This window comes from Triticum urartu, chromosome 2A, assembly GCF_056163025.1.
Source record: "Triticum urartu cultivar PI428250 chromosome 2A, HENAU_Tu73, whole genome shotgun sequence".
In the NCBI taxonomy this organism is placed as follows: Eukaryota; Viridiplantae; Streptophyta; class Magnoliopsida; order Poales; family Poaceae; genus Triticum; species Triticum urartu.
Window position 1 is genome coordinate 423,694,430 of NC_141874.1, and position 8,952 is coordinate 423,703,381.

Sequence of the window (8,952 nt, forward strand, 5' to 3'; positions counted from 1 at the left end):
CTGAGGAAGCTCCATGTCGTCTGCCCCGCGAGGCTTGGCCCCTCACGAGGGTCTTGGGTCTGTGTTGATGAAGATGGGCCGTGCTGGGCCCCCCTTTGAGCCAAGCCGCAGGCCGCAGGCAGGAAAGTCTGGGGACCCCCATTCCTAGAACGCCGACAGCAGCCACCGCTGGCACACTCCCTATGTTGTGCTCCCCAGTCATCAGCAATGTGCAAGTCACCAAGACTCTCATCGGCGGGGGCGCAGGGCTCAACATCCTATCCGTCGACACGTTCGACAACCTCCAAGTGCCCTATGAGCAGCTCCAGCCAACCAAGCCTTTCTTAGGAGTGACTGACGGTTCCACCACACCGATAGGGCAAGTCCGCCTGCCTGTTACCTTCGGGGAGCGCAAGAACTACCGCACCGAGCTCATCGACTTCGACGTCGCGCACATCCGCCTGCCGTACAATGCCATCCTTGGGTATCCAGCCCTGGCCAAGTTCATGACAGTCACTCACCACGGCTACAACATTCTCAAGATGCCAGGAAGTGGGGGAATCATCACGGTCCCATGTGAAGAAAGGGATGCGGTGTGCTCCCTTGAGCGCGCCTTCCAAGCCGCAGCAATCGACAACCCTGACAGCAGAAGTGAAGACCCTCCGGAGACCACCCCCAATAAGAAGTTGTCACGCTGCGCAGGACCCCAAGAAGATGGCGTCGCGTCAGGAGCCTCGTCAGGATCAGCGCCCGCTCCAGGGGTGCCTCCCTCCATCGCATAGGAAAGCGTGCCTGGCGCCCTCCTCAGGCAGGACTTGGGGGCTCTCTCCTGGAGAGCCTCAGACCTTGCCACCTCACGAGGGAGGTGCTTGGGCACCACTTGGAAGCGTGCTTCACGGCACGCTTTCCTCAGGAGAGCACAGGGCAAGGAGTGCCCACCACCCAGGAGTTCATCACCAAGACCACCGAGGAACTGCAAGAAGCAAGGGCCATGCGCAGCCACGGCCGCTCACAAGGTGCAGCCCCCCATCCAGGCGAGGATGCTGGGCTGCACGTCTGCATCGACATCCCAGGGCTCAACAGGACCGCATCTCAGGAGCGCTTCTGGCCTTCGCTTGCGGGCCGCTGTGAGGGTCCACCACGCAGCTACATCCGCATGCCCTTCGGCTTGCCAAGCATGGCGTCAGCCTATCAGCGCAACATGCGGCCAGTCCTGGCGGCTCAGGAGGCCAGGTTCCACGCCGTTCAGGAGGAGATGGGAACGGTCTTCAGGGAACCTCCTGAGCCCCCAGAGCCTCCCGAGGCTCAGGGCCCCAGTGGATCATGAGGAGCCATTCCTTCAATTTGTGGCTTCAGCTGCACCAACTCTACTTCGTCTATAGAACCAGGTGACATCTTCCAAGTTCATTTAAGCTGGGAGCGCCCCTCGGGCTGCATTATACCCAGACCACATGGGTCCATCCCTGTGGCATGTATCCCTTTTGCTTATGTCTTTAGCTTACCTTGTTTGGGGCGCCCCTCGGGCTGCATCATCCCCACGCCGCTCGGGCCAGACCCGGTGGCATGTATCTTCCTGCATTTATCCAAGTCGATCTGCTCTTCATGATTAACCCGCCGACGGCTATCACCTGCTCGATTGCCGCCCGCCGCGGGTCTGTTTATCCCATGCAACCCGCTTGCACATTAAAAGGGGGGTTCCTGAGCATCGCGACTCAGGGGCTCTTACTGGCTCTCCAGCCCTCACCCCCTGGCCTTGACCACGGCATCACGACCTGGCATACCAGCGGCGGCTGAGCTCGCTTGAGGGCCGGGACCTGAGGACGTAGAGTGCTTGCATCTAACTGCCTTGCAAGGATATACAGTCACCAAGACTCAAGACCAGGCGCAACCCGCCTTGAGGTAGGGCCTCGTGAGTCCCACGCTGGCTCACGAGTGCCCAGATACACCTCGCAGACCTGCCGTGCAAGCCACGTGTCAGGGCGGGGCTGTACACGCCCCGGGGGATCCTCCCGGAGGGGGCCCCCCATCCCACGCCCAAGTGAAATCTCCATGCTCCACGCTGGCTGTCGACACTACCGAGGAGCGGCTATGCCCTTGCACAAGCGGAAGCACTATGCTCCGCGTGAGTGATAAACAACTAAGGGCGACCCCACGGTCGTACCAACCTCAGGGAGCCCAGAGCTCAGCGCCCAGCCTCACCACGACGCCTCCCCTCGGGAGAGTCACGCGAGGGGGCTGGGCACGGGGGCTGCGCTCGGGTCACGCCCAAGTGCACGCCACCCAACTAGGTCCCCCGGACCTGGGTGTCGCGCGCCCCTCCCGTGGCCTCGGCGAGGGCAGGTATGGAAATTGTTTGAACGTCAAGGGGGACTCCTGAGCATCGCGACTCAGGAGCCTAACTGGTCACGTAGCCCCTCACTCCTTGGTCTGTCCTGGTCTCTGGTCGGCCCAATGGCGGTTGAGGTATGCACGGGGCCGGGCTCTGCCGACATAGAACATTAATCTATCCTCACGAACTCTCCCTATATGCTGTTCGCACGTCAAGGGGGACTCCCGAGCATCACGACTCAGGAGCCTAACTGGTCACGTAGCCCCTCACTCCTTGGTCAGTCCTGGTCTCCGGTCGGCCCAATGGCGGTTGAGGTATGCGCGGGGCCAGGCTCTGCCGACGTAGAACAAAGCAAATAGGAAGGGGAACGCAAAATCTTGAAGAAAATATTACAAGCATACTGTTCTCACAATACTAAATGAAAAGTCTAAACGCCTCCACGAGGCCTGATGTATGTCGCAAGAATGAAACGAGAAGAATAGCCGCAGGTCACGACTGGATGTCGTCATCGCCTGCGGAAGGTTGATACGTCTCCAACGTATCTATAATTTTTGATTGCTCCATGCTATATTATCTTCTGTTTTGGACATTATTGGGCTTTATTATACACTTTTATATTATTTTTGGGACTAACCTATTGACCCAGAGCCCAGTGCCAGTTTCTGTTTTTTCCTTGTTTTAGAGTATCGCAGAAAAGGAAAATCAAACGGAGTCCAATTGACCTGAAACTTCACGGAACTTATTTTTGGAAGGAAAGCAACCCAGGAGACTTAGAGTCGACGTAAGGGAAGCAACGAGGAAGCCACGAGGCAGGGGGCGCGCCCACCCCCTGGGCGCGCCCTCCACCCTCGTGGGCCCCTCTTGGCTCCCCTGACGTACTTCTTCCGCCTATATATCTCCATATACCCTAAAACGACCGGGGAGCACAATAGATCGGGAGTTCCGCCGCCAGAAGCCTTCGTAGTCACAGAAAACCAATCTAGACCCATTCCGGCACCCTGCCGGAGGGGGGGAATCCCTCTCCGGTGGCCATCTTCATCATCCCGGTGCTCTCCCTGACAAGGAGGGGGTAGTTCTCCCTCGGGGCTAAGGGTATGTACCAGTAGCCATGTGTTTGATCTCTCTCTCTCTCTCTCTCGTGTTCTTGAGGTGGTACGATCTTGATGTATCATGAGCTTTGCTATTATAGTTGGATCTTATGATGTTTTCTTCCCCCTCTACTCTCTTGTAATGGATTGAGTTTCCCCTTTGAAGTTATCTTATCGGATTGAGTCTTTAAAGATTTGAGAACACTTGATGTATGTCTTGCCGTGCGTATCTGTGGTGACAATGGGACATCACGTGATTCACTTGATGTATGTTTTGGTGTTCAACTTGCGGGTTCCGCCCATGAACCTATGCATAGGGGTTGGCACACGTTTTCGTCGTGATTCTCTGGTAGAAACTTTGGGGCACTCTTTGAGGTTCTATGTGTTGGTTGAATAGATAAATCTGAGATTGTGTGATGCATATCATATAATCATACCCACGGATACTTGAGGTGACATTGGAGTATCTAGGTGACATTAGGGTTTTGGTTGATTTGTGTCTTAAGCTGTTATTCTAGTATGAACTCTAGGGCTGTTTGTGACACTTATAGGAATAGCCCAACGGATTGATTGGAAAGAATAACTTTGAGGTGGTTTCGTACCCTACCATAATCTCTTCGTTTGTTCTTTGCTATTATTGACTTTGGAGTGACTCTTTGTTGCATGTTGAGGGATAGTTATGTGATCCAATTATGTTATTATTGTTGAGAGAACTTGCACTAGTGAAAGTATGAACCCTAGGCCTTGTTTCCTAGCATTGCAATACCGTTTACGCTCACTTTTATCATTAGTTACCTTGCTGTTTTTATATTTTCAGATTACAAAAACCTTTATCTACTATCCATATACCACTTGTATCACCATCTCTTCGCCGAACTAGTGCACCTATACAATTTACCATTTTATTGGGTGTGTTGTGGACACAAGAGACTCTTTGTTATTTGGTTGCAGGGTTGCTTGAGAGAGACCATCTTCATCCTACGCCTCCTACGGATTGATAAACCTTAGGTCATCCACTTGAGGGAAATTTGCTACTGTCCTACAAACCTCTGCACTTGGAGGCCCAACAACATCTACAATAAGAAGGTTGTGTAGTAGACATCAAGCTCTTTTCTGGCACCGTTGCCGGGGAGGTGAGTGCTTGAAGGTATATCTTTAGATCTTGCAATCGAATCTTTTTGTTTCTTGTTTTATCACTAGTTTAGTTTATTAAAGAAAATTAAAAAAAATGGAATTAAGTTTGCCTCATACGCTTCATCTTTTTAATATCTTTCATGAGTATGATGGAAAGGAAAATTGTGCCAAAGTGTTAGAAGAAGAATGCATTAATATGTTTGGCACTAAATCTTTTAGTGATGAGCATGATTGCAATGTTATTAGTATGAACTCTTTGAATATCCATGATACTAATGATATGCAAAGCCACAAGCTTGGGGAAGCTATGTTTGATGAAGATGATATTTTTTGTCCCCCAAGTTTTGATGAGCAAATTTACTATGATGAAAGCATGCCTCCTATTTATGATGATTATATTGATGAAAGTGGATTTGGAGAGGTCATGACTTTATTTTGTGATGAATCCACTATTCTGGAAGAGGTTCCAATTGATTATGAGAACAAAGTTGCTATCTATGATGATTATTGTGATGACTTGTATGATATAAAGAATAATGATATCCATGAAACTTGTCATCATGATTTTAGTTTTCAATTGGATTATGCCTCACATGATAATTATTTTGTTGAGTTTTCTCCCACTATTATTCATGAGAAGAATTTTGTTTGTGTGGAGAGTAATAAAATTTCTATGCTTGTAGATCATGAAAGGAATGCTTTAGGTGCTGGTTGTATTGTTGAATTCATTCATGACGCTACTGAAAATTATTATGAGGGAGGAACATATGCTTGTAGGAATTGCAATAATATCAAGTTTCCTCTCTATGTGCTTAAAATTTTGAAGTTATGCTTGTTTTACCTTCCTATGCAAGTTGATTCTTGTTCCCACAAGTTGTTTGCTCACAAAATACCTATGCATAGGAAGTGGGTTAGACTTAAATGTGTTAGTCATATTCTTCATGATGCTCTCTTTATGTTACAATTCTTATCTCTTATGTAAGCATCATTGAAATCATCATGCCTAGCTAGGGGCGTTAAACGATAGCGCTTGTTGGGAGGCAACCCAATTTTATTTTTGTTCCTTGATTTTTGTTCCTGTTTAGTAATAAATAATTCATCTAGCCTCTGTTATGTTGAGTTTTTTATGTTTTAATTAGTGTTTGTGCCAAGTAGAACCGTTGGGAAGACTTGGGGAAAGTCTTGTTGATCTTGCTGTAAAAAACATAAACTTTAGCGCTCACGAGAATTGCTGCCAGTTTTTATTGGAGAGTGATATTGAGTTAATTCTTTCTGAATACGATTAATATATAAATTCCTCACGTCCAGCAATTTATTTGAGAATTTTATGAGTTCCATAAGTATACTTTTGATTCAGATTACTACAGACTGTTCTGTTTTTGACAGATTCTCTTTTTCGTGTGTTGTTTGCTTATTTTAATGAATCTATGGCTAGTAAAATAGTTTATAAACCATAGAGAAGCTGGAATACAGTAGGTTTAACACCAATATAAATAAATAATGAGTTCATTACAGTACCTTGAAGTGATGTTTTGTTTTCTTTCGCTAACGGAGCTTACGAGTTTTCTGTTAAGTTTTGTGTTGTGAAGTTTTCAAGTTTTGGGTAAAGATTCGATGGACTATGGAATAAGGAGTGGCAAGAGCCTAAGCTTGGGGATGCCCAAGGCACCCCAAGGTAATATTCAAGGACAACAAAGAGCCTAAGCTTGGGGATGCCTCGGAAGGCATCCCCTCTTTCGTCTTCGTTCATCGGTAACTTTACTTGGAGCTATATTTTTATTCGCCACATGATATGTGTTTTGCTTGGAGCGTCATTTTATTTTATTTAGTTTTGCTTGCTGCTTGAATAAAATACCAAGATCTGAAATTCTTAAATGTTAGAGAGTCTTCACATAGTTGCATAATTATTCGACTACTCATTGAGATTTACTTATATCTTTTGGAGTAGTTTGTTGTTTGCTCTAGTACTTCACTTATATCCTTTTTAGAGCACGGTGGTGGTTTTATTTTGTAGAAATAGATGAACTCTCATGCTTCACTTATATTATTTTGAGAGTCTTAAATAGCATGGTAATTTGCTTAAATAATCCTAATATGCTAGGTATTCAAGATTAGTAAAAAAAATTCCTATGAGTGTTTTGAATACTAAGAGAAGTTTGATGCTTGATGATTGTTTTGAGATATGGAGGTAATAATATCAAAGTCGTGCTAGTTGAGTAGTTGAGAATTTTAGAAGTGCTTGTGTTGAAGTTTGCAAGTCCTGTAGCATGCACGTATGGTAAACAGTATGTAACAAATTTGAAACATGGGGTGTTCTTTGATTGTGTTCCTTATGAGTGGCGGTCGGGGACGAGCGATGGTCTTTTCCTACCAATCTATCCCCCTAGGAGCATGCACGTAGTGCTTGGTTTTGGATGACTTGTAGATTTTTGCAATAAGTATGTGAGTTCTTTGTGACTAATGTTGAGTCCATGGATTATACACACTCTTACCCTTCCATCATTGCTAGCCTCTTCGGTACCGTGCATTGCCCTTTCTCACATTGAGAGTTGGTGCAAACTTCGCCGGTGCGTCCAAACCCCGTGATATGATACGCTCTGTCACACATAAACCTCCTTATATCTTCCTCAAAACAGCCACCATACCTACCTATTATGGCATTTCCATAGCCATTCCGAGATATATTTCCATGCAACTTTCCACCGTTCCGTTTATTATGACACGCATCATCATTGTCATATTGCTTTGCATGATCATGTAGTTGACATCGTATTTGTGGCCAAGCCACCGTTCATAATTTTTCATACATGTCACTCTTGATTCATCGCAATCCTGGTACACCGCCGGAGGCATTCATATAGAGTCATATCTTGTTCTAGTATCGAGTTGTAATCTTTGAGTTGTAAATAAATAGAAGTGTGATGATCATCATTAATAGAGCATTGTCCCCCCAAAAAAAGAGAGAAAGGACAAATAAAAAAAGGGGAAGGCCCAAAAAAATAAAAAAGAAGAAGAAAAGAAAGGCCAAATAAAAAAAGGAAATGCCAAATAAAAAGGGGGACAATGCTACTATCCTTTTTCCACACTTGTGCTTCAAAGTAGCACCATGATCTTTATGATAGAGAGTCTCTTGTTTTGTCACTTTCATATACTTGTGGGAATTTTTCATTATAGAACTTGGCTTGTATATTCCAACAATAGGCCTCCTCAAGTGCCTTAGGTCTTCGTGAGCAAGCAAGTTGGATGCACACCCACTTAGTTTCTTTTGTTGAGCTTTCATACATTTATAGCTCTAGTGCATCCGTTGCATGGCAATCCCTACTCCTTGCATTAACATCAATCGATGGGCATCTCCATAGCTCATTGATTAGCCTCATTGATGTGAGACTTTCTCCTTTTGTCTTCTCCACATAACCCCCTCATTATATTCTATTCCACCCATAGTGCTATGTCCATGGCTCGCGCTCATGTATTGCGTGAAGGTTTATAGGTTTGAGATTACTAAAGTATGAAACAATTGCTTGGCTTGTCATCGGGGTTGTGCATGATGAGAGCATTCTTGTGTGATGAAAATGGAGCAGGACTAAACTATATGATTTTGTAGGGATGAACTTGCTTTGGCCATGTTATTTTGAGAAGACATAATTGCTTAGTTAGTATGCTTGAAGTATTATTATTTTTATGTCAATATGAACTTTTGTCTTGAATCTTATGGATCTGAATATTCTTGCCACAATAAAGAGAAATACATGATGAATATGTTAGGTAGCATTCCACATCAAAAATTCCGTTTTTATCATTTACCTACTCGAGGACGAGCAGTAATTAAGCTTGGGGATGCTGATACGTCTCCAACGTATCTATAATTTTTGACTGCTCCATGCTATATTATCTTATGTTTTGGACATTATTGGGCTTTATTATACACTTTTATATTATTTTTGGGACTGACTTATTGACCCAGAGCCCAGTGCCAGTTTCTGTTTTTTCCTTGTTTTAAAGTATCGCAGAAAAGGAAAATCAAACGGAGTCCAATTGACCTGAAACTTCACGGAACTTATTTTTGGAAGGAAAGCAACCCGGGAGACTTGGAGTCCACGTAAGGGAAGCAACGAGGAAGCCACGAGGCAGGGGGGCGCGCCCACCCCCCTGAGCGTGCCCTCCACCCTCGTGGGCCCCTCGTGGCTCCCCTGATGTACTTCTTCCGCCTATATATCTCCATATACCCTAAAACGACTGGGGAGCACAATAGATCGGGAGTTCCGCCGCCAGAAGCCTCCGTAGCCACCGAAAACCAATCTAGACCCGTTCTGACACCCTGCTGGAGGGGGGAATCCCTCTCCGGTGGCCATCTTCATCACCCCGGTGCTCTCCATGACGAGGAGGGAGTAGTTCTCCTTCGGGGCTGAGGGTATGTACCAG